The 26145-nt window shown below is 41.5% G+C and overlaps 1 long non-coding RNA gene across 1 annotated transcript in view; it reads left to right on the top strand.

Annotated features, from left to right (window-relative positions):
* Positions 1 to 26145, top strand: part of LOC138842752 (uncharacterized) — a 33021-nt gene that overhangs the window by 5802 nt on the left and 1074 nt on the right. Inside the window, exon 2 of the long non-coding RNA XR_011377567.1 lies at positions 5353 to 5576. This is a non-coding gene — a long non-coding RNA (uncharacterized lncRNA). The remainder of the gene's footprint in view (positions 1 to 5352; positions 5577 to 26145) is intronic.

Here is a 26145-nt window from a genome sequence, read left to right as displayed (position 1 = left end):
GGATGTGTCCTGTGTCTATGATACATACTGTGTGTATACATACTGTGTGTATCACGTATATGTATGAGTGAATATATGGTTTGATGCACAGTGACCGCTGGACTTTGGTTTATTGTTGACGGAGGCTCTTGAAGGTTTAGTTCTGTTGCTCACTTGCATTCCTTATAAGGTGCACTACTGCTCCTGACTTGTGGAATTACAGGATGTGAAAATGGGATGGGACTTTGACAATCTTTTCTGAAGAGGAGGATGAAGCATTGAGAAAACAAACCACTGCTCCAGGCTGGGCAGCAGCAGAACCTGAATGAGACCCCAGTCCTCTGAATTCCACAGTTTATGCTCTTTCAGTAAGGCTCATACTGCCTTTCCTCCGCTCCCAGTGTTTCCTACATAAGAGGCAATCAAATCAAAAGGCAGTGTAAAAATGTAAATACCAAGTCCATGGGAGTTTTAAGTGCCTTTGAAGAATCTTCACGAAGAATAAATATGATTTGCATACGTTCCAGTCACAAGTACCAGAACTACTATCTTATTCCTTTAATTAGTAGCATCCTTTTTGTAATTCGTCATTTAAGCGTTTTAGCATATATATCCAGATTATTTTACTCTGAATTATCCTTGAACAATTCCTAAATACTGTGTTTAAGATATGTTCACATTTACTTTCTTCCCTGTACACTTGCCCTCATTTGAATTAAACTGCTATTCTAGCAGCTGTTTAAACAGTTTTAATTTCTTTTACATTATTACTCTAATATTGATTTGATCTAGGTCAAGTTAAATGAGAAGTCTTGAATAAAAAGACAGCAAGGAAGCATATCTTCCCTCTATAAATATTTCATAAAGCACTTCAACTATCACCAAATGGAAATCAGATCTTTTCACGAAAACTCCTGAGAACATGAGAACTATGTTAAACACAATAATTGTTTTCGGTTCCAACTTTTTGTTATTGAGAGAAATGTACCATACTGGAATACAGGACTGTTTTCAAGAAGGAATCCACATCCACTGGCTTGAAAACAAGGAGGTTCAATTCAAGACCTCCCCTTTGCTCCTGAATTCACTCCGCAACCTTGAAATAGAACACCATGAAATAGCTCTAGTGCATTCCCCAGTGGCAATGGAATTGCCCACATTGGCTTTGCTGACATAAAAAAAATTTCCTGCTTTTATTTCCGTATGGAAGATGTTTTTCTTAATGACTTAAACAAATTAGGAGTTTATTCTCCCACATGAAAGGAGTCTGGACATTGTCAATCCAGAGCTAATAAGAGTTCGCCTGATGACCCACATAAGTATCAGCAGAGAAACTTCCTATGTCCACTGCAAATGCAGCTAGAAATATCCAAGCTGGATTATTGCTAACTCTGACTGGGGTGGGTCTGTTGTTTTCTCCACCTATTACCCCTCCTTCTTTTGGTAACTGGGTCCCAATTTTGCTTTGGGGGAACCAACCCTATCCAACTCTGAGTTCATGTACTTCAAGTGAAATTGACCCCAGTAAAACATAGAGGAAAATTTTCTTGACAATGGTCTTGGCAATGATTTCTTGGATATAACACTAAAAGCACAGGCAACAGAAGAAAAAATAGACACGTAGGTCTATGTCAAATGGAAAGGCTTCCGCACAGCAAGGGAAACAATCAACAAAATGAAAAGGGAACCTATGGAATGGGAGAAAATATTTGCAAGCCATATATCTGATAAAGGGTTAATGTTCAAACTATATAAGGAACCTCTGCAACTCAATAACAACAATGATAACAACAAAAAATCCAAATAACCCAATTTAAAAATGGGCAGTGGTATTGAATAAATGCAGTTCTCAAAGAAGACACACAAATGGCCAGAAGGATATGAAAAGGTGCTCTACATCACTAATCCCTAGGGAATGTCACATCAAAACCACAGTGAGATATCACATCACACCTGTTAGGATGTTTATTATAAAAAAAATAGTAAGTGTTGGCGAGGATGTAGAGAAAAGGGAGCCCTAGAAACAAATCGGTATGGTCACTGTGGAAAACAGTACGATGGTCCTCAAAAACTTAAAAATGGAACTACTGTATAATCCAGCAACTCCCCTCTTTTGGGTATATATCCAAATGCATTGAAATCAGGATCTCAAAGAGATACCTGAATTCCCTGTGATCAAGGTAGCATTATTCACAATATCCAAGACATAGAAGCAACCTAAATGTCCATCAACAGATGAATGGATAAAGGAAATGTGTATATATATATATACACACACACACCTATACACACACACTGGAATATTATACAGCCTTAAAAAAAGAAGGAAATCCTGTCATGTGCTGCAATATATATGAACATGGGGGACATTATGCAAAGTGAAATAAGCCAGACACAGGAGGACAAATACTCCATGATACCACTTATATAAGGAATCTAAAATAGTCAAACTCATAGAAGAAAAGAGTGGAATGCTGGCTGCCGGGGACTGAGGGGAGGAGGAAAAGGGGAGGTATTAGTCAAAGAGTACAAAGTTTCAATTATGCAAGATGAATAAGTCCTAGAGATCTACTGTACAGCATGGAGCCTATAGTTAACAAGTCTATATTGTATACTTAAAAATTTCCTGAGAGTAGCTCTTGTGTTAAGTGTTCTTATCAATAATAATAATAAGAGGACAGGAGGAAACTATTAGAGGTGATAGATATGTTTATGGCATAGATTGTGGTGATGGTTTCACAGATATATACTTATCTCCAAACTCATCAAGTTGTGTACATTAAACATGTACAGCTTTTTGTATGTAAATCATACCTCAATAAAGTGGTTTAATAAATCAATAAATAAGAAATTGACCCCACCCCCAGATCCAAGAGTGGTCATGTGATCTAGGCCTGAGCAGTCCCCTGGTAACAGAGATCAACCCGTAGCTGAGCATATGATCCCAGTCCCATCTTGTTGTTTTTAATAAAGTATATAAACCACTGACACTAGAACTCAACAAAGGTAGCAGACACATCCAAAAAGAAATTGACGTAAAGATCCTTAAAACTCAGCAAAATAATCCAGCAAATGATTTAAAAATTAATATATAGTGACCATGTGGGGTTTATTCCCCAAATAAAAGCATGGTTACATATCATAACATCTATTCACCTATATTAATAGATTTAAGAAGGAAAAATCCTATGACCTTCATAAATGCTGAAAAGGCATTTGATAAAATTCAACATAAATTCTTGCTAAAACTCTTAATAAAACGAGAAAAACTGGGCACTTTCTTATAATACAATGTATCTATCTCCACCCGAAAGTCAGCACCATGATTAATGAGGGATTACTAGACGTGACCTCATTAAAGATGAAAATGAGACAACACACACCATCACCATTATCGTCTGATATTCTTCTTGAGGTATTAGGCCAAGCAAGTATTACAGATATAAAATTGGAAAGGAGGAAAAGCTATCATTCTATGCAGACAATATGGTTACATGCCTAGAGAACCCAACTGGAATTATATTACAGACAACAAGAGAATTCCATATAATGTCTGGGTACAAAATAAATATATAGAATCAAAAACCTTCATATCTACAAATGACAAGGAGCTAATAGATATAGAAATGGGGAATTCACATTTACATTAGAAACAAACAAACAAACAAAAACCTAGTAATAAACATAACAAAAATGTGAAATACCTGTTGAAGAAAACATTAAAGTATTACTGAAGAACACGAAATAGCCTTGAACAAATATGAAGGCATATCATGCACTTGGATAGGAAGACTTAACTTCATAAAATAGAAATGCCCCTAAACTAATCTGTAAATTTAACACGATACGTTAGTTCACCAATGAGATTTTAGACAATGGAATTAGACAAGCTGTTTTCAAAGTTCACAGGAAAAATAAACAATCTAGGAGAGTCAGGAAACTTCTGAACAAGAAGGCAACAAGGTGAGATTAACTTGACTAACAAAACCTAAAACAAAATTACAATAATTTAAAAAGTGTGGTCCATTGAATGCATGGAAAACTTTATGAAGCAGACTAGGGATTCCAGAGATAGAACTAAATATTTTTGAGAATTCAGTATATGCTATGAGCTGGATGAATTGCTCAATACATAGTATTGAAAAACCTGAGTCACCACATGGAAAAATAATAGTATTGAATAGATAACTCACAAGTTACACCTAAATAAACTCCAAATGGACCCAAAATTTAAATGTAACCAAAAATTAAGCCCCAAAACAATAAGACAAAAAAGAAGAAACCAAGGCAGAGTATTTTTATGATCTTGGGAGTATGACACATATCCAGAAGCCATTTGAAAAAAAGACCAAAACATTCGTCAACATAAAATTACAAAATTTCACACGGCAAAAATCACCATATGCAAAGCAAAAACACTGAGAAAAACATTTGCAACTTTTATCTAAATCAAAGGACTAATTATCACCAGTTAAAAAGTACCTCCTAAAATATATTCTACAGGACACTGGTTCCTTTGAATATTGGCAGACTGGTTGGATAAATACAAGTGATCATTTTTATTCCACACAGCAGGAATGTGCATTTATCATTTTAATAGATATTGTCAGATTGCCCTCCTTATAGAAATTCTGCCAGTTGACAGTACCACCAGAAATGTGTAAGATTCCCTGTTTTCCTCTCCGTCATAAGATTCCATCAAATTTTTTGATCTTTGGAAGTCTAACAGGTGAAAAAAATATCTCAGTTTTCAAATATATTTCTCTTCATGAGTCAAGCTGAGCATCTTTTCATATACTTCAGAAACGTATGTTTTCTCTTCTGTAGACTGATTATTGTGAGAATCAGGGCCATCCACCCTTATACACAGCTTGGACCTGAGCTGAAACTATCTTACCCACACACATGTGCGTCCTACAATCTGCAGTGTAGACTCTACAAACTTCACTATTCCCTTGTCTTCCCTGGCATCACTATTCCAGGACATGCCTTTCCAGGCAAATAACTTGATTATCTGGCATCACTATTCCAGGACATGCCTTTCCAGGCAAATGACTTGATTATCCATTACAGAAACTTCTCCAAAGACCCATCCATTCTTTAATTAAAACCACCAACAGTTCAAGCCCTAAAACTTTCCCTCAAAATACTCGCCTTGCTGTTTCCACCTATTCACATCCTGGTGTAGCACAAGTCTTACCCAATCCTCGTTAAGCCCCTGCAGACTTGCCTTAAACCAAACTTCAGATTCCCTGCAGAATCCAGCTTTGCCTTTCCCCTTCTGATATATTGCCAACAGTCTGCAACGCAATAAACTCAGTCTCGGAGCCACTACCTGTTCTGCTGTGTTACGAGTTTTTTCCGTATTTGTAGGAGCTGGTTCATGAAACTGAAGCAAACCCAACCCAGCTGCCGGAACGTGAGCAAGAGGGAGCTACCGAAAACCAGGGCGGTGGGGCCACGACATGGAGCTTGGATTTGTTTTTTCTTCCAGTGGGGAAGCCAGGGAACTATACGATTGAATTAGCATCGTAAGATCAGTGTGGCTCCAGTGTGGATGGAGGGACTGCCAAGGAGAGCAGACGGGGGAAGCGACGGTGAGTAGCTTCAACTAGGGGGCGGTGCTGGAGGTGGGAAGAAGTGGACAGTTTGGGATGTACTGGGGCCGTAGAAGCAACAATGGATGCACTGGCCACGGGGTATGATTTAGAGAGAGAAGTCAAAGACGACCCCCAGATATGGGTGCTGAACAGCTGGGTGAATGGAGTTGCCACTTCCTGGGCTGAGGAGTCGGGGCGAGCAGTAGGGGGGTGTTTGTGATGGAAGCAGAGAAATAGATGCTTCAGTGGGGCCACCTTCACAGGCAGCGCTGAGTGACAGGTGACAGGGTTGAGCTAAATAAGGGCAAAGACTGATTCAAGAGGGATGGAAGTGATGCTAAAGATTGACTTCAATCTCATATCCCGTACATGAAGCGTTTTGTTATCTACATCTAATTATTTTATCAGTAAAGATAAATTTGACACCCGAATTGCTATTTTAAACCCAGAAAATCATTTTATTTTATTTGGTACCTGTAGTACTTTCCTATCACACATTTCCAAAAATAGCGTCAGGGTTTGGACTCCTGTCCTTACCGGGCAAGTCTCGTACTCCTACCGAAGGGACAGTGTGTCCCTTCACGTATTTGTTAGAAATCTTTTCAAAGACACTAATGAACTAAGAGGATGCTGATTTTAAAACAAAGAAAGAAAGAAAGAAAGAAATCTAGAAAGTGTTAGGCTTAACTGTTCTCCGAGTAAAATCAGCAACTCAGAAGAAAGATTGTGCACGTTCTGTTTTTGCTGACAGTGCACAAGAGAAGGCACATTTATTTTATGGAAACTAATTAAATTACAAGGAAAATCTAAGGGGCTGCTAACAGGCAGGAGTTTTTCCCTGTGAGCCTCGAGAGCTCCAGCTTTCCTGGGCTGACGTGTCACTCTCCCTGGTCATTAGCTGAAGCATTAGGTCCATGTCACCATCAACGTCATCACAGCATCGTGTGACCTTTTGTGTGTCGGGGTAAAGTGTAGTCCCTAGCATCCTTCAAAGAACGAGCTGTGAATATTAAAGGACCTTCTTGTAACTGCGAACCATACCAACTGCAATCATTTTTCTCAAGATTAAGCCAATTTATTTAGATGCAGATGTCACAGACTGATTAAAAACTACTCAGTAGCAAAGATCCCATTTGCTGCTGAGATGAGAATTAATAGACACAAGCCAGACAACATTTATACAGGCGTGACAGTTCATCAGGGAGCACAGCACAGGCTCAGTCATTTTTCTGAATGTACAAATTAGCCCAAGGTGAGCCCGCCCCCTCTTCTACTGAAAACTGCTTGAATGAATGCCCATAATTGCAGCTTTTACTACACTGCATTATGAAGCTCTCAGGATTTTGTATCGCCATCCTGCTTATCAACTACGGTGAATTTTGGAAATCAAACAGTTAGGAATGCTCACCACACAATCCAGGGTCCACAGGAGAGTTTTCAGTTCCAGAAAAAATAGATGTTTTTTTGATGCTGACTCATGCTTACATTCTGGGAATAAATCCCAAAGGACCATGGATGGAACTAAATGCTTCGGCACTGTGGGATCTGAGTGGGGCTCAGGGATGGTGGCAGGGGGCACATTACCAGCTTCCAGCTGCAGAGCCAGGAGCTAAAGGTGAGGCAACAGGCATATCCAGGGATAAGCAGTCCAGCCACGAGGTCAGCTCAGAGGGACCCCAGCCCAGGTGCAGGGGTTGGATGAGAACCAGGGCCTTCGGATGAGGCAAGACAAAGAGCCTCTGGGCAGGCTGTTCAGCGCACGGTTCTACTGCACTTCTGGGTGTTTACAAACCTGCAGACATTTTGATTCTTTCCAACAGAGCGATGCCTAGAAAAGACAAACGGTAACACTGATCCCAACTTGGGTTTTTGCTGAGCAAGAGAATGTTTGCTTTTTATTTTAAATACTTTTTAAAATACACGATAGAAAGAACAGGATATGATGTCGCTTATATGTGGAATCTAAAACAAATGGTACAAATGAACTTATTTACAAAGCAGAAATAGAGTCACAGATGTAGAAAACAAACTTACGGTTACCAAGGGGGAAAGAGCGGAGCAGGGATAAATTGTGAGATTGGGATCAACATATACACATACATGACATATATATAAAATAGATAACTAATAAGAATCTACTGTTTAGCACAGGAAATTCTACTCAATACTCTGTAATGACCTATATGGGAAAAGAATCTAAAAAAAAGTGTGTATATGTATGTGTGTAACTGATTCACTTTGCTGTACAGCAGAAACCAAGACAACATTGTAAATCAACTCTACTCCGATAAAAATAAATTAAAAAAAATAAAGAAGGAACATGATGGCCATTCCAAAAGTCTGACATCTCCTTGAGAATGGAGAATGTATCAAAAATACACGTATAAATACTGACCTTTCTCCTTAAAGAGAAGAAATTATCAACAAGTTTACTATAGAGTCCTGGATTTATGGAGCCAGAGTTTGATAACTTCTAGCAAGTAAAATCAATAACATATGCTCATTAAAAATTAAAATTCCAACTGCAAAGCACAGTCTTAAAAAATAAGAGGAAAAAGAAAAATAAGAGGAGAATTCACTAAAGGGGATATTCAAAGGGCCAGTAAATATATGAAAAGAAGCTCATCAGCATTAGTCATCAGGGAAATGCTAATTAAAACCAAAATAAATAATATCACACATCCCACCAGAATGGCTAAAATTAAAAAGGCTGACAATGACATGTGTTGACAAGGATGCAGGGAGGTGGGGTCTTGCAGACACTACTGGGAGGATGTAAACTGGTACAACTACTCTGGATAACTTTTTAGTAGTACCTGTTAACGTCAAACATAAACATACCCTGTGACTTGGCAATTTCACTGCAAGGTTTTACTCACATCCCACAGAAATGCAGATCAAAAGCACCAAAACACATGGTCATTGCAATTTTATTTGTAATAGCCAAAAACTGGAAATAACCAATATATCCATCAGGTAAATAGATGAACAAATTATGGTGGACTCATTTACTGGAATAAAAATGAACAAATTACTACTCCATGCAACAACATAGTTGAATCTCACAAAATATAGAACAAAATTAATACATAATGTTAGAAGTCAGGATAAGGGTATCTTTCGGGGCAGGGAATAGCTGACGATGGGAGAAGGCAATACCAGCATTCTGGGGAGCTGGTGTTGCTTCAGTTTTTATGCAGATCATGGTTACATGATACGTGAGAATTCACAGAGCTGTGTCCCCTTATGATTTGTGCACTTCTCTGTGTGTTTGTTTTACTTTAATAATAACATTTTAAGTTTAAAAAAATAGGAGGGGGGCTTCCCTGGTGGCGCAGTGGTTAAGAATCCGCCTGCCAATGCAGGAGACACGGGTTCGATCCCTGGTCCAGGAAGATCCCACATGCCACGGAGCAACTAAGCCCATGCGCCACAACTACTGAGCCTGTGCCCTAGAGCCTTCGAACCACAGCTACTGAAGCCTGTGCGCCTAGAGCCCGTGCTCCGCAACAACAGAAGCCACTGCAATGAGAACCCGCGCACAGCAACGAAGACCCAACGCAGCCATAAATAAATAAATAAATTTATTTTTTAAAAAAATAGGAGGAAAACTTATAAAGAGCAAATTCAGGAAAGCCCCAGTGACTACACAAATTTTTCCTTGTTGACCTGAGTCTTCAGAACCAACCACTGGATTCATTCCTTTAAGCTGTTTCTCTATGCAACGTACATTAATTCACCAAATACTTATGGAGGGTTTATTATGGGCCAGGCATTATGCCAGAATACAAAGATGAATAAGATCGGTTTGAAAATTCACAGTCTAGGAAAGCTCAACCGCTTTCTCACCCCACAGTCTTCTGAACATTTTACACACACCTTCTCATTTCATTCACATCTTCTCTTTAATTCTCTCAGGAGCTCAGTCCATAAGTCAGTGGCAGAGGTCATAATCAAACCCAGTTCAGATGAACTGCACAACAGATATCTTCCTTGTACACCAGGCTTAGCAATGTGTCATGTTTACCATGGTAACTCTCGCTAACCCACAGCAGACATGACTAAACACCATACGCTTCACTCCCTGGCTTTGATGTGGCCTCCCCATCACGGCTCACTTGACAATCATGATAGAACAAGGAGCATCAGCCCACTGGGTGTCACTTTTCTGCTATTCTTGATACTTTGTTACTTTGTCCCTCTTCATTTGAAAATACTCTCGGGAAGAGCTGCAAACTATTATCAGTCATTTGCCTCTGGCTATGAATAGAGCATTTGAGGGTATATTTGGACCCAAGAGCAGAGCAGAAAGCATGCAATCAACACAGGTCTAGAGCTTTCAGGGGGCTGCTGCAAGATGGCTAAGGCCCTGCAGGAAACTTACTTAACCCACTATATCGCCTCAAGTAGAATTAGCCTTGGTGATAAACAGTAGGCTGATAAATTAATCCTCCTGGAAACATAGGGCGACTGAAAGCGATCCCAAGGTCAACAGCGTGAATTTCAGCTCATATTATGTGCAAATATTCTGGGCTGTTAAAAACTCAACTCCTGATGTCAGCAGAACTCCCGATCGGTTCTCAAGTAAGAGGATTTACCAACATTCTTTATTTGTGCCCTACACAGCCATCCATCTTTCATTATTAATGCTGGTGACAGCGACCCATTCTATCCGTGTGTAATCTGAACTCAGCAGAGTGAGAGGCTGCTTCCTTCCTCTAATGAGACACACCATGCTCTGTCCCCAGAAAAAAAGGCCACGATGGGGGAAGTTGCTGGGCCAGGACATTTGTTCCAACACTAAAGGTAAACAGTGAAGATGCCACAGCTCAGTGTGGGACTCAGTAGTCCTTTTGTTTCATTGTGCATATAAAAGGGAAAAATACTTCCAAAAAGTAAGTTCAAAAAAAAGTTTCAAGCTCTTACTGGTTCACTTTAAATGTGGTTTGCTATATTTTACAGGCTTCTACCTCATAGAACTTTAGAATTTCTAGCCAGAAATATTTTAGACTAGCTCGTCAACCTTGTTTTCATGGACATGAAAACTGAAGCAGAAGGGGCTTCCCTGGTGGCGCAGTGGTTGAGAATCTGCCTGCCAAGGCAGGGTACACGGGTTCGAGCCCTGGTCTGGGAAGATCCCACATGCCGCGGAGCAGCTAAGCCCGTGAGCCACAACTACTGAGCCTGCGCATCTGGAGCCTGTGCTCCGCAACAAGAGAGGCCGCGATAGTGAAGAGCCCCACGCACCGCGATGAAGAGTGGCCCCCGCTTGCCACAACTAGAGAAAGCCCTCGCACAGAAACGAAGACCCAACACAGCCAAAAATAAATATAAAAATAAATAAATAAATAAAAGATTACTATTAATAAAAGAAAAAAAGAACTTGGATGGTAGATAGCTCACTTAATCTGTCTCTGAACTTTAAAACAAAAACAAACAAACAAAAAAAAAAACTGAAGCAGAAAGAGGGACTCACCCAAAGAGATGCATGACTTAGACAGAAGAGCAGGTTCCTGCCTTCGGACTTGCAGTTGTGGACGAAGAAAGTTGCCTGCCATATCCGTAAACAAAGATGTTATGGCCATCACGCCATAGCCACTGTAGCCAATGACCCCTCTCCACAGTGTACCCTGAGGGAATTCAGGATGGAAAAAAACAAGATACTGGCCCTAGATAGCTAAGGTGCATTTCAAAGGAATGATTGCAGTGAGCCCTGACTCTTGCATCTTCCCATAAAGAGAAAAGCACTAAATTCATTAACTTGATTATGTCTGGTTTTTCTTTAATTAACAGTAATCTTTTGATGCTGACCACCTGGTTTTTGCTGCAAAAACTCCTATGTACCCTGGCTCCTCCCTTACCTCTGAGCTCTGAAACATCCCTCAGAGCTATCTGAGAGGCTGCCTCCCAGGCTTAAGTCCTCAGTATGTCTGCTGAATAAAACATAATTCTTAGCTTTTAGAGTGCGCTTTTTTTTTTTTTTCAGTCGACACAGTCCAGGAGCCTCTACACCTCCTCTTCTGTGATTTTCTAACCATGAACAAACACACATGTGCATGCATGTGTGCACACACACACCACCCCCAATCTACATGGAGGGACTTTTCAGGAAATTTGGAAAATAGGAGATCTCTGTCTTTAGCGCCTCTGTCTTCTTCCTTTTCATTCTGACTTCTCACCAACCCCCATCTCCACTCTGGTCAAGTTCTCACTCAGAGAATTTCCTTCCGGCTAAGAAGAGAAACAACTGGGTGAACTCTACCTATCTTTCTCACAGTTATGTGCATTTTAAAAAAAGAAGTCAGGTAGAGTTAGTTACACACACACACCATCCCCGCCGGAAGAACAGCTCCCTAAGGGTGGAATCTTAGATCTAAGCAAGGAATGTATTGCAGTCAGCCCTCCACATCCAGGTTCGGCATGGAGAGCCAACCGTACTAAATCATCTTATATAAGAGACTTGAGCATCTGTGGATGTTGGTGTCCATGGGTTGGGGTTCCGGAACCAGCTCCCGGTGGACACAAAGGGACAACTGTACTTTCATTGTGAGGTGGGGGGAACTTTCTACAGACTGCTCCTACCTTGGTCTACAAGTTAAACCGTATTCACATCCACAATGTGGTCTCTCTCTCTCACTCTCTCCCCGGCCCCCTCCTTTATATATATATACACACACACACACACACATGCACACACACACATTTGTTACCTAATCACTGTAGAAACATTTCTGAAATTGCGGAGTAAGGACCTCAAACAATCCACTCCTCCATGAAAGCAATGAGAACACTGGAAAAATTGTCAAAAACAACATTTGTTAGAACTCTGGAAATTAACCAAAGGTGTGCAATCATCTGAGGAACACTAATTCAAGAAAACCTGCTGAATCTCAGTAAGAACAATGAACCCTATATTTTTCCTTGCCCTAATCCCATCCCCATTTCCCCAGCTCCATGGTAGCCTTGAAAACTAACAGCCCCACAACTATGATAGCTGTGAAAATGGTCAGCCTAGCAGCCACCGGAGGGAGGGAAGAGGGTCTGGAGCTTCTCAAAGCCTATCCTCAGAGAACTGTCACTATTTGATCTGCCTAGAAGCATCCTGAAAAGTACTCTTCTCAAGGTTATCATTATATGACCTTACTCAAAACTCATTCTATTCAAACAACCCTATTCCCAGGGCATTTGTAAACAAACAAAAAACAATATGTGTCAGTTGTTTAACATTGCAGCTGCCTGAGATAACAATAGCACTTGGGACTGAACAAAAAACTTTTAAAAGCTGGGAAATGAGATGCCCATAGGGGTCTTGGAAAGCTCTGACATATTCCTGGGGATCTAGAAGACTGTATGCATTTGTAGAGCTGTGCACATGCCCAGGAAAGACCTGAAAAGGCCCTAATCCCTCCCCTCTGGCTGACTTTGAGGCTCTGCATGAGCCAGAAGTGAAGCTAAAGCAGAGTAGTAAACTGCCTGCCTGCGAATTGAAGGCATGTCCCAATATACATACATACACATAGAGGCCCCAGCAAAGGCTGACCTACCACTGCATGCATTTAAAGAAACCTGTGTCCAATCATTAGCTGCCCATCAAACTAACCAAGCAGAGACTTCAGGGGCCACATATGAGCAAAAATACAGATTATACAGAATTAGCCCAGAGAAGCCACTAAGCAAATAACAACAACAACAAACAACAACAACATCTAACAGCAACAACAACAAACCCAGCAAGGGGGGAGATATGATTTATGATATTATTAAAACTATCCAATCTTCAACAAACAAATACAAGACATGCAAAGAAACAGGAAACTATGGTTTATGCACAGTGGGGGGAGGGAGAGTAGGCAATAGAAAGTTAGACATCTGACTTGTTAAACAAAGATTTTTAAAGAGCTATAATAAATATATTCAAAGAATTAAAAGAAACCACCGATCAAAAATTAAAGGAAGGACTGAGAAAAATATTACAAAAAATAGAGAATATCAATTAAATCATATAAATTACGAAAAAAAGAAATTCTGAAGCAGAAAAGTACAATAACTGAAATGAAAAATTCACTAGAGGGTAAATGCATAAGGAAGACATAACAAGCTATAAACATACACGCACCTGACAACAAAGCCCAAAAAACATGAAGCAAAACTGACAGAACCAAAGGGAGAACTAAACAATAACAGAGACTTCATACTTCACTTCAATAATGAATAGACAACTAAGCAGAAGATCAACAAAGAAAGAGAAGACTTCAACAACACTGTAAACCAATTAGTCCTAACAGCTGTCTATAGAACCCTCCACCCAGCAACAGCATAATACTCATTCTTCTCAAGTACACGTGGAACATTCTCCAGGATAGACCATATGCTAGACATAAAACAAGCCACAGTAAATTTGAAAGGACTGAAATCAAGCAAAGAATGTTCTCGGATCACAATGGAATTAAATTAAAAATCAATAACAAAAGAGAGTTTGGGAAATTCACAAATATGTGGTAATTAAACAGCACACTACTAAATAAGCCAAAAATGAAATTATAAGGAAAATTAGAAAATGCTTGGAGATGAATAGAAACAAAAACACATCATAGCAAAAGGTATGGTATTGAAGGAAAGCAGTGCTTGGAGGGATGTGTAGCTGTAACACCCGTATTAAAGAAAGAAGAAGGGCCTCATATAAATAACCTAACCTTCCACCTTCGGACCCTAGAAAAAGAAGGTCAGTCTAAATGCAAAGCACGAAGGAAGGACATAGTGAAGCTTAGAATGGAAATAATAGTCACTGTGTGTTATCTGTAAGAAAGTGGGCATGTGAGAGGAGACAACCACCCTCACAGGCAATGTGTCAGGGCAATGATAGCTTATTTCTGAACCTAGAGTTTGGGGTGTTACATTTCCACAGAGAATCATTGTTGCAAAGGCACTTGAGCAAGTGATGAGACAAAGAGACAATATGAGATAAAAACCTACACTGTGCATTTCCTATCCCCAGGGGCAAGGTCCAGACTCCATGCTTTGAGAGCTCTAAGAGGATCATCCCTCATATTGCCCTGACTGTGTTCTCCTCGACTCCCATCACTAGCCAGTTTCACTATTGGTCATTGTAAGAGATGCTTTCCCATCCTCTGCAAAACCATAAACAAATTGCTGGATCAGCAGAGACGAGGAGACAGGAGACCCTCGACAGAGAAACTCTGCTCCTGCAGGGGTGAGACAGGAAGGGGGCAGGGCACAACCTTTAAAAGAATGACATAGCCAGAGGACATGACATAAACTTTTTAGAACCAGCTAGGTCCAAGATAGCAGACAAGTCGACTTCCACTAAATCTTGAGCCTCAGTGTGCGCTCATTGTAACACATCAGCACGCTAAATGACACACCCACAGGAGCCATGGGCAGTGGCCCAATTCCTGGAGATCCCCACCCCTTCCTCAAAATAGCTGGAATACTCCTCACACTCATTAGCCTGTGAAATTACCCACCCCTATAAAAACTGCCCGTACCCTCGCACTATTCTCACCTTCCGAGATGGCCCACACTCTGTCTGTGGAGTGTGTTTCTCCCTGAATAAACCTTCTTTCACCTTACTATGGCTTGCTCTTGAATTCTTCCCTGCAGGAAGCCAAGAGCCCACAATCGGCAGCCATCCCAGGAACTCACCTGAGACCTAGGACGTGGCCATCCTCTCGCACCACACTTTGTTTCCTGCAACAGGGGCAACAGCAAAAGTTGGGAAGGATCAAGGAACACATTACAGACAAGAGTAGGGAATCTGGATTGGAAGAAGGGAGAGACAAGTGGCTGGAAATGTCTCTAGTTCTGCACACTGAGGAGCCCCAGGCTCAAACTATCCATACTCCACATTCAGCCCCAGGGACCATTACCCCAAATCTCTCTGAACCAAGGGTAAACAAGTATTATGAGTCACTGCTATGCTGAGGACCACCCAACCCATTGGCCACTTAGGCAGACTCTAGAATATTCTCTGTGTAGCAGCAGTGATTAGCTCAAGCTAATGTGATTCACATAGCAGCAGTGATTCACCCATCAAGACCAACATTAACTATTTCACTGTCCCTGAACCCTTCCTCATATTTCCCCCAGATCCTGTCTCCCATTAGTGTTTGTTCACTGAGGTTTCATCACTACAATAATCATATGTCCTGGATGTGTTTTTAGTAAAGGTGATTTACATTATTTTATCACTTTAATCTTCACAGCAAAACTACAAGGCAGGGACTTCCCTGATGGTCCAGTGGTTAAGACTCCGCACTCCCAAAGCAGGGGGGCCTGGGTTCAAACCCTGGTCAGGGAACTAAGATCCCACACGCCACACAACATGGCTTGGAAAAAAAAAAAGGAAAACTACAAGACAGATATTATTACTCTTGTCTTCTGACTTAGGGAGCTGAGTCTCAGAAGGTTTCAGTTTCAGAGGCAGCCTGGGATGAGAATTTAGGAATAATTCACCTCAAAATTTGCAGTTTTCTCACCTGACCAGCCTCCCACTCCTGGTACCCTAAAACCATCCTTAACTCTTTTTATGGAGACCCATTATAAAACGTACATTCTCCCAAAAGGGAAAAAAGTCTCATAATCAAGAATGGATGTAAGAAGTTAGCCAAAACCTTCCATTAAGAGCAATCTCAAATGAGAGTTAAAATGAAGAACAAGCTGAGGGTAATAAATAGGCAAAAAACAATGAAGAGTGATTTTCTTTCTTTCCAATCTGTATACATTCTATTTCTTTTTCTTGTCTTATTGAGTAGCTAAGACTTCCAGTATTATGTTGAATAGGAGTGATAAAAGAGGATCTCAGGGAGAAAGTATCCAGATTCTCACCATTATATATGTTAGCTGTACATTTTTTATATATGTTCTTTATCAAGTTGAGGAAGTTCCGTTTTATTCTTAGTTTTTCTGAGAGTTTGTATAATTGAGAGTTTGTATAATGAATGGCTGTTGGATTTTATCAAATGCTTTTTCTGCATTTGACTGTAAGACTGATTTTTCTTCTTTGGCTTATTGATGTGATGGATGGATTACATTAACTGATTTTTTTTTTTTTTAACATTGAACCAGCCTTGAATATCTGGAATAAATCCTGTTTGTGGTACCTCATTTTTAATACATTATTGGATTCATATCCAACAAGATATATCAATATAGAAAATGTTAAGTCATTTTGGGCCCCCAAACTCAACAGTACCTGTGTGAAAAGACTTGGAGAAAAATTAGGTATGGAAGAAAACACAGCAGACTTCTAGTATTAGCATTCTAAGGGTGCACAGGGAAGGCAGGGTTATTGTGAGGAGATTGTAGAGGGAAGGAAAGGAGAGGGGAAGAGGAAGTAAAAGGAGAAGAACTTCAACAAATGGGAAAAAAAGGTAGAGCACAATGTTAACTAAAAACAAGTGTTAATGTTTGCTAAGCACTTTTACTATAAGCTAGACACTGTCCTAAATGCCTTTTAGTAGATTTAGATGAATTCATAACTGGCTAAATATCCTAATCTCAAGAGACAGAGGGTTGATGGAAACTATCTTTCTCCATTTTATCTACAAGGATGTCAAGAGAGACCCTAATCAAAGGTTTTTCAGAATTACTTCATGTAATTGTGAAGCATGCGTCATCATCTTCCTCAGCCTTTGGGTGGGGAAAGGTGAGATCACAATTTACACAGAGACAAAGCCGCTCAGTCAGGCTTTGGCCTCACACATCTGCCTCTGGAGTTCAAGGGCTCAGCCTCCATGAGAATATACTGTCTGCCACAGAGAATATAAACGTCTATCTGTAAAATTATTCTAAACACGTAAACCTCGAATATGCCAGGGACCAGGTCTAGAATGGGACATGGACAGATGGAAACATCAAGCTGGAAAAAAAATAGACTGGGAGTGATGTCAACCACATGTTCAGTATTAATTAACAGTGTGATGTGGTGGCCAAGAAAGTGAATGTGATCTCAGGCTCTGGGGATGGAGGTAAAGGGTCTGTAATGAGAGAGCCTCTCACTGTGGTCTGTGTCAGGCAGACATCACAGGACTATTCTTTTAGTGTAAGTACGACCATTTGAAGAAGGGACACAAACAGTGACAAGATGTCAGGAACTTGAGGGAGAGTGAGTGACTCTGGCATTGTGTCAAACGGACAGGGTGAGACGTCACCAGGAATTAAAGGAAATGTGTGAGGTGCAGCTTAGAGGAGAAAAATATTGGGATGGGGAAATCAGAAGAAATGAGAGGGTACTTCAAATATTTTAAGGAGTACCTCATGGAAAGGGGATTAGATGTTACCTAGGATGATTTCAAAAGACTGGACCGGAATGAAAATCGCCAGGAGAAAGGTGTTACTGAACTCAAGTTTGTCTGCTCATCGCTCAAGAATCCAATACTGAGAGACAAGTGTTAGTCAAAGGAAAGATAGCTTTATTGAGGAAGCCAGCAATCCTGGGGAGAAGGTGGACTCATGTCCCAAAGAACCAACTCCCTGCTCCCCAGCTTGTGCTCAGAGATGGTAGAGGGAAAAGAGGAAGGGGCTATGTACTGGGGAGGGGGCAATCTTCTGTTTTCAGAGATGATCCTCTCCATCTCAAGGTTCCAAGTAGCCGTCAGGTCTCGTTTCAGGTTGGAACATTATCTGAGCCATAAATCTTTGGTCAGCTAGTCCTGGCGAATAAGGAACAAGGGTGAAGCCTAGAGAACAACTAATCTTCAGTCTCCATATGCATCAACAGCTTTCTCCATCAGCAGCAAGCTAAGCTAAGTCAATGGTAAACTAGGGTAGAAGTCAGGCATCACAAGCATAAGATCACGGCCGTATCACAACTAAGAAATTGAGTCGGAATAGTGCTGAGTCCCTAGTTACAGTCTCACTACTTCAGTTACAGAGGCAGATTCAACTTCTCAAGATGAGCTTTTCTACCCAGACTCAACCTCCTCCTTTTGTTAGAATTCAGTCTTAACATTAATTCAAAACCATTTAGGTAAGAAACCTATGCTTACTATTCCCTTGGGTAGTAGTAGCTTAGGAAAGATTTCTGTAAAATTACTGATAATAAATTCAGGGAAAATGGAAGGAGAGCAGAGAGAAAAACTCCCTAGGAAGAGTCATTTTCTAGAAACCATCCATTTTTCCAATAATAAAGAAATAAAACTAAAAGAGCAAAGACTTCTATTAGGTGTTTTTGTCACAGGATTCAAAAAATCAGATATGGAAAATAGACATAAAATGTGGGGTGGGGATGAACTGGGAGGTTGGGATTGACATATATACACTAACATGTATAAAACAGATAACTAATAAGAACCTGCTGTATAAAAAAATAAAATTAAATTAAAAAAAAACACATAAAATGCTTTTCCAGCAGAAGTTATTACAAAAATTGGAAGACTCTTTTAATAATTAGAGCTTTTGAAGAATGGATTGAGAAGCAGGAGGGGTCAACAGGTGAAGAAGAGGATCCTGGTTGAGGACACTGGGAAACAGAGTTCGTGTTGAGTAGGAGGAGGTGGGTAACGCTGATGCCCCATCCTGAGCTTCCAGGAGTCCAGGGCTCACAAATAGAGCCCAGGGCTCAGAGTCTTAGTCTCCACCTACGGCTCTGCTACTTACCAGCTACCTGATCAAGTCCCTGGACCCTTCTTGACTTCTTTTGTCATCTGAAACATGAGAAATCTGGACCAGATGATTGCTGAGAAATTTGCTAGCTCTAAATGATAGGATTCAGAGGGTTACCAGACAGAGGCCCGCTCTACACACCTTCCGCATCCATTTAACAACGAAACTGGACCAACGCTGAGACGGTTGCCATACTACAATCCTAGAAATGTTTTAAGAGAGCAGCTAAACCAGGATGAAATGAAATCTATATAAAAATGCTTGCACACCTGTTCAAAATTGACGTCACCCTAAAAGGGACTATGACCCCATCAGCCAGCTAATGACATCGAACTGTGATTACAAAGGGAACCAAACCCTTAAAAAAAAAAAAAAGAGTAACTCCTTTTTTTTTGAGCTACAAGTGACTCACAGCATGTTTTGTCACTGGCACACGGAGAAAAGAAATGCCTGTGAATATTTGAACACGGTTTTAAAATACTAAGCGCCTCCCCCAGGGAGTGGATGTGATACGTGGGTGTGTTTATCCGGAGTCATTCTCTCTCTGGGCACTGCCTGCACCTATTCACGACCTGCAGACACACATTGGATGTCCTTTTAACAGGAGGAGGATCCCACGTTACAGCAACCTCTTGTTTGCCTGGGCAGCTGCCTGGGTCCTCTTGACAGATGAGTGGACAGTTAGGAGCTGACCTGACCAGGCCTGAGACCTACTGTCTCGGCTCTATAGGGACCTGAACAAAGGGGTTGCAGAAGGGGCCCTGCCCTCGATTGTTTCTACTTGAGCTCGACACATTTTTATTTCTTTTCTCGATTTTCAGTAAGTCCCTAAGTGAGGGTATTTTTCTTTCTTGCTTTTTTTTTTTTAAATCTGGTAGGAAAAATAGAGACGGTATTCATTTTCAAACTTAGATAATGCCAAGGTTCTGTTTTTTGTTTTTGTTTTAGTTTTTTAGGTCAAATACCTGAGAAGCCTTAGTGGCTGTGATGGTGACCTTGGTAATACTTCAGTACCATTCAGGTAGAAGAGGCTGTTACTTTGTTTTCTCTGGCTGTGAGTTGATTTATTTTATACACACACACACACACAGAAAGATACAAACAGCTACCTTATTATTTTCTTTCCTTTCAGGTAGAACTGGGACTCAAACAGTGTTGACCCAAGGGGAGAAATACCAGGCTGGGCCCTCAATCACTTTTCTAACTTCTCCCTACAGGATTCATGGTATATTAGAATCTAAAATAAACGCCTTTGGGAATTCCCTGGTGGTCCAGTGGTTAGGATTCTGTGTTCTCACGGCTGAGGACCCGGGTTCAATCCCTGGTCGGGGAACTAAGACCCTGCAAGCATGCTGCAGCCACAAACAAACAAAATGCCTTCCTCTCCCATTCATATCTCGTATCTAGCAGAGAGGAGAGAAGGAAGTGGGATTTTTTTTTTCTCTTTTTTGAGAAATTGGGAGAAAGTTGATTGGAAGTCCATGGAGCAGGAAAGAATAAGAAGTTACAGAACAAAAGTTGTTTCTTTTTAAAAAAATTTATTTAATTTTATTTTTGGCTGCATTGGGTCTCCATTGCTGCACGTGCTTCTCTCTAGTTGTGGAGAGCGGGGGCTGCTCTTTGTTGCAGTGCGCGGGCTTCTCATTGTGGTGGCTTCTCCTATTGCGGAGCACGGGCTCTAGGCACACAGGCTTCAGTAGTTGCGGCTCACAGGCTCTAGAGCGCAGGCTCAGTAGTGGTGTCGCACGGGCTTAGTTGCTCCGCGGCACGTGGGATCTTCCCGGATCAGGGTTCGAACCCGTGTCCTTTGCACTGGCAGGCGGATTCTTAACCACTGTGCCACCAGGGAAGCCCCAGAACAAAAGTTTTATGGCAAACTTAATCTTACAAAACAGAAAGCAGCTGTGTTCAGTGGATGGTATGTAATACCTAAAAGCAAAAGCTCATCTCGGCAGCCACCGTTCTATTCCTCCCATCGCTGGTGTGTGTAAACAAGAAAAGCAAACTCATCTACCAAGTGGAATCCTAAATTAAGCTGAATTTATTAAATTGCTTCTCTGTTCTGGCAAAATGAAAAAAATGCGTATTTGGAGGGTTACTCTGTGGTTTCCACGGAAAGCTGAGAACCAGGCCCTAGAGGAAGGCGATTGTGTCAGCAAATCCAGCAAAACTCACGAGCCATTCTCTCCTGCCCCGTTGGGGACTCCGCCCACCTGGGTTGTGAGCGCTGTGTGACTTCTCAGGGACATGCCATAATTTCTTCCTCATCGTTTCCTGCTCCGTCTCCCTAGTTGACTTCCCAGCGGCTCGAATTTTTATCTCCCGTTATGTGGCGGTAAAACTATCCTTACAATCCCATAGAGTGTTTGCTCTGAATCACTGAGGCTTTGGCTACTGACATGCAAAAGCCCAGCTTTGGGTATTCAAAAAATAAAACAAAAAGCAGACATAAGCGCGCACGCACGCACGCACACACACACACACACACACACACACACTTCCCCTGCCAAAAAGCCTGGTGTTCTGTTTTTTAGGCGGAGTGTTTGCAATGAGAAGCTGTAATTATAAGACTGCTATCCATGATAGATGTTCTATTTAGAAACCCGGAAGCCAGAAATTCTCTTTATTTTCTCCATGGCCTTCCTACCTAAGACTCAACATACACAGGAAGCTCTTGCTCATGCTGAGTGGCTGGGGAAGAAATGGGAAGGAAGGGATGGAAGGAGGGTTGAGGGCAAAACCTTGGTTTAACACCTTAGCATGATATCCTGTCCCTTTGGGCATTGAGAGAGCCTGTATACCCCTTCCTGTGGGAGGGGTCTTAATCTCCAGTGTGTCACCCATCTGGAAAATAACAAGTATGTGATCTTGAGGAAGGTATGCCAACTCAATCATTTTTTTAAATTTATTTATTTTATTTATGGCCGCTCCCCTCAGCTTGCGGGATCCCTGACCAGGGATTGGACCTGAACCCTCGGCAGTGAAAGCACAGAGCCCTAACCACTGGACCACCAGAGAATTCCCAACTCAATCATTTTCAAAAATAGAAGGTTGGTTTGCCTTCCTAACGACTCCCAGATCTGAGAATCTGCACATCTCTAGGTTTTGAAGAAGAATCTAACCAATGGCATTGGTTATTAGCATCTCAATCCTAGCCAATGCCACTGCCTGACCTGACACATGGTAACTAAACAAACGAACAGAAAATCCACTAGAACTAAACACTAAGAAGGATTTTAAAGACCCAAGCATAGAATCAAAATATTTCCTGAGCCAGTTTAATACCTGGTGTTAATAAGTGACCAAAAGCAACTTCAGAGTGTTTCCAAAATAGATCGGTACTTTTCTTTTGGCAAATTCAACCTATGTAGGAAACAGTTACGTTATTTTGTTCAACTTAACTAGAAGAGGACCTATGTACCCTCTTAAATCAGTTGAGTTGATCTGAAAAGAAGGTCCAAGGATCATGACAGGTGTTAGAAGCTTAGAATTTGAGAGCAGAATATTAATCTCATCTGCTCCCATGATTTCACAGGTAAGGATACACTCAGTGAAAATTATCCGAGGTCAAATTCAAAAAAGAACCTCAGTTCTCGAAATGTAGAGCCCAGGCATCTTTCTAAAATACCATGGCAGATAAAAAGAAATCTTCATAACAAGATTTATAAATATCAGAAAAGGGTTTAATATTGCAATTTCACAGTATTTTATCGATAGTTACAAAACTCTGAATGGAAACAAAAAGCAGATTTGAGTTTTAAAAGTTTTTATCGTCAAAAAAAAAAAAAAACCAGAAAAAGAAAACATAATTGATAGAACTGGACCCTCTAAATGTATTGGCAATTGGAAAAAGTCAGTTTGTTGACTTTCCCTCTCTCCTGGGCTGTCTGCACTAACTGTATTTTGAAAGAAGTATATCACAATTTTCTACTTGTAATCCTCAAACTGATATTAAAAAATTCGTTTGTTTTCAGAATGGACTTTTGCTTCTCCTTGTATCATATCCAGTCTGGCAATAGGAATACCAAGGTCGTTTTTTCATTTATTTGTTATAGCAATGCTTTTTTATTTTGATCAGCACTAATATTCCTTAATAATTCCTAGGTGATCCTACATAGCCATGAAATCTGTTTCCTTCCTGAACAAACTCTGATTTTGTCTTGTTTCTACTGACCCACGTCAACTATTTACCGAAAAACACAATAGGACTGTGTCAACAGCACATTTCAGCACAGAATAAGGTGTATCTCTGGTTGTAGACCTGGCTGTTACACTGCTCTTGGCGGTGGTGGTGTTGAGAGGTAGTTTTTCTGACTCAGCGAAATTCTAACCATCGATGGTCCTAGTTCTCCTTCTTTGGATTTATACAAATCCACATAATTTAGCACTTACCTGTGTACATAGTTGTTTTGGTTCCACGTTGCTTTCTACCTGGATCTTAAACTCCTTGAAGTCAAAGAGCACAGATTCCACAAACAATCTGACTGGCAGAGAGGGAACAACACAGGTGCCGAATTCCCCATTCATTCCTCTGTGCCTGTTTGAATGCCATCGAGGCCGGGCATCATGCCCGGCACCAGAGATAAGGCTAGAGTTTGGCATGTCCTGCAGATGATAAAACAGGAGGACTGAACACATCACATTGAAACATTTGCAGTATGCTTCACTGACCATGCACTCCTCATGAAAATCTCCATGTAAAGGAAAAACGATTTTTTTAAAAAAACCTACTTTTTTTTCTTCTAATTCATCCACTTTGTGGTGAACGTCAGGTTGATCAGTAATTGATTAGATTCCCTGTCTCACCTCCGCCCACCCCCAGGGGTGTTGTGATACGGGGCAAGGAAAATGGTACGTTGGAGAGAAAGACCACAAAAATCTCAACTTCTTCTGTTTGTCAAAACACCATTTAGTGCTTTGGGAGGAAACGGATCCTATATTCTTTCCATCACTCTGGAACATTCCGTGTCAGAACAATGGGAGCAAAGGAATCTATGACAGCGCTAAACTGTCCATGGAGGAAAGGAAGCTTATTGGCCCACTCCATTAGCGCATAATGCAATGCTGAGAGACCAACTTCTTTTAAGTAATTCTAGAACGTTGAAAACACTGGCTTGAATCTTTACTTAACATCCTCTAACGTCGGTTAGAACTACTGGACTTTTCTCAATGAATTTAGTTAAAACTGTTTTTAAATTGGAAAAGCGACAATTGCCATGACATTTTCTGAATTTAAAATTCTCTGAAAGTTATATTTGGTACAAGAGGATATCCTTTTCCCAACACTGTAGAAGTTCTCACCTAAGGTGGATGTCAGAGCAGTAACATGAATTCCTCCTGATGGAAAGGAGAGGCACAGTGTGTGTGTGTGTGTGTGTGTGTGTGTGTGTGTGTGTGTGTGTGTGTGTGTGTGTGTGTGTGTGTGTGTGTGTGTGTGTGTGTGTGTGTGTGTGTCTGTGTGTGTGTGTGTGTCTGTGTCGGGGGAGGACAGAATTGTGGCTTTTTCTGACTGAATAATTTTTCTGTTCCTCTTCTTATCCCCAAGTTGTGCCCACTCCTAAGTGCTGCAATACTTTGATTTGTTATTAACCATAATTACTGGCTGAATATAAAACTTGGATCGCTTTCCAAAAGCTGCAACACATAATCACCGCTTCTCAGCTGGGGGGTAACACCCTGATATTCGGGATGCTGGAAAGCATTAGAGGGCTTTTCAAGTTGTCCCAATGCCTAGAGAGTGAGTGCTGCTGACACTCAGAGCCAGAGAAGCCAGAAGCTCTGCGGGAAGAACTGCGCCAACCCAAATGCTACGATGCCTTCGTGGAGAAACATCGGGAGACGTTGCAAAGACTCACACCCAAGATTGTTTGAGTATTACCATTAAAACGCGACCTTAGGGCTTCCCTGGTGGCGCGGTGGTTGAGAGTCCGCCTGCCGATGCAGGGGACACGGGTTCGTGCCCCGGGCCGGGAAGATCCCACATGCTGCGGAGCGGCTGGGCCCGTGAGCCATGGCTGCTAAAGCCTGCGCGTCCGGAGCCTGTGCTCCGCAACGGGAGAGGCCACAGCAGTGAGAGACCCGTGCACCGCAAAAAAAAAAAAAAAAAACCAACAAAAAAAAAACGTGACCATAGAGATGACTGAATTGGTTTGACAAGTGCAGAGGATAAGGGCCAGTGAGGTTAGGGGTCATGACACTACCCAGGAAGAGGGGCCAGGGCTGGGCCAGGCCTGAATGTCCAGGCCTCTTCCTGTGCCAACACTTGTTCTTCCACAAAGCCCTTCACACAGCTCTGGGCGAGTCACCGGGATGCCTCGATTCTAAGAGATGTTAAGTCCTGTGGCGCTAAGTGACGTCAGGACGCACTGTGGGAATAGAGGGGGCTGACAGGATGGGTCTCAACGGAGGCCCAGGTTCCCTTATTAAGAAGTGCACGCCAAATGGAGTGCATTGGGCTTTCCATGGACCACTGTTAATTTTCTACGATCATTTCAAATAACCACTTTTTCATGTCAACTGCACACGTAGCATTAAACAGTGTAAACACGGACTTGACCCTTAAGCCATCTCGACTTGTGTCTTCTGCCCTCATATTCCTTAGCACAATTTTCTTAATAAATTCTTAATATAGTGTCCCTAACGAATGTTTCCATGTATCTTAGTCACAGAGAGGAAAATCTATCTCTGAAGCCTGAATTCCCAGGGAGAGTGCAATCATCCTGCTGCCTGGACCTTGAAGCCACAACGGGGTATCTGAGGTACAGACACCTCCGGTGCCTGTCAAGGTTGCCTCAAGTCCCCAGGCAAACTCTTGCGGGTTGTGGGCCCTGCTCCCTGGCAGCTCTTCGCAAAGGCAGGACGGCACCGTTTCAGGCACCAGCACCGCCACTCTTCCTGTGCTTCTCACGCCGAGTCGGGGGGCGGGTGGGGGGCGGGGAGAGTG

The sequence above is a fragment of the Globicephala melas genome, chromosome 7 (genome assembly GCF_963455315.2).
Source record: "Globicephala melas chromosome 7, mGloMel1.2, whole genome shotgun sequence".
Lineage (NCBI taxonomy): Eukaryota > Metazoa > Chordata > Mammalia > Artiodactyla > Delphinidae > Globicephala > Globicephala melas.
Note: the sequence above shows the minus strand (reverse complement) of the source record. Positions and strands in the feature narration are given on the sequence as shown.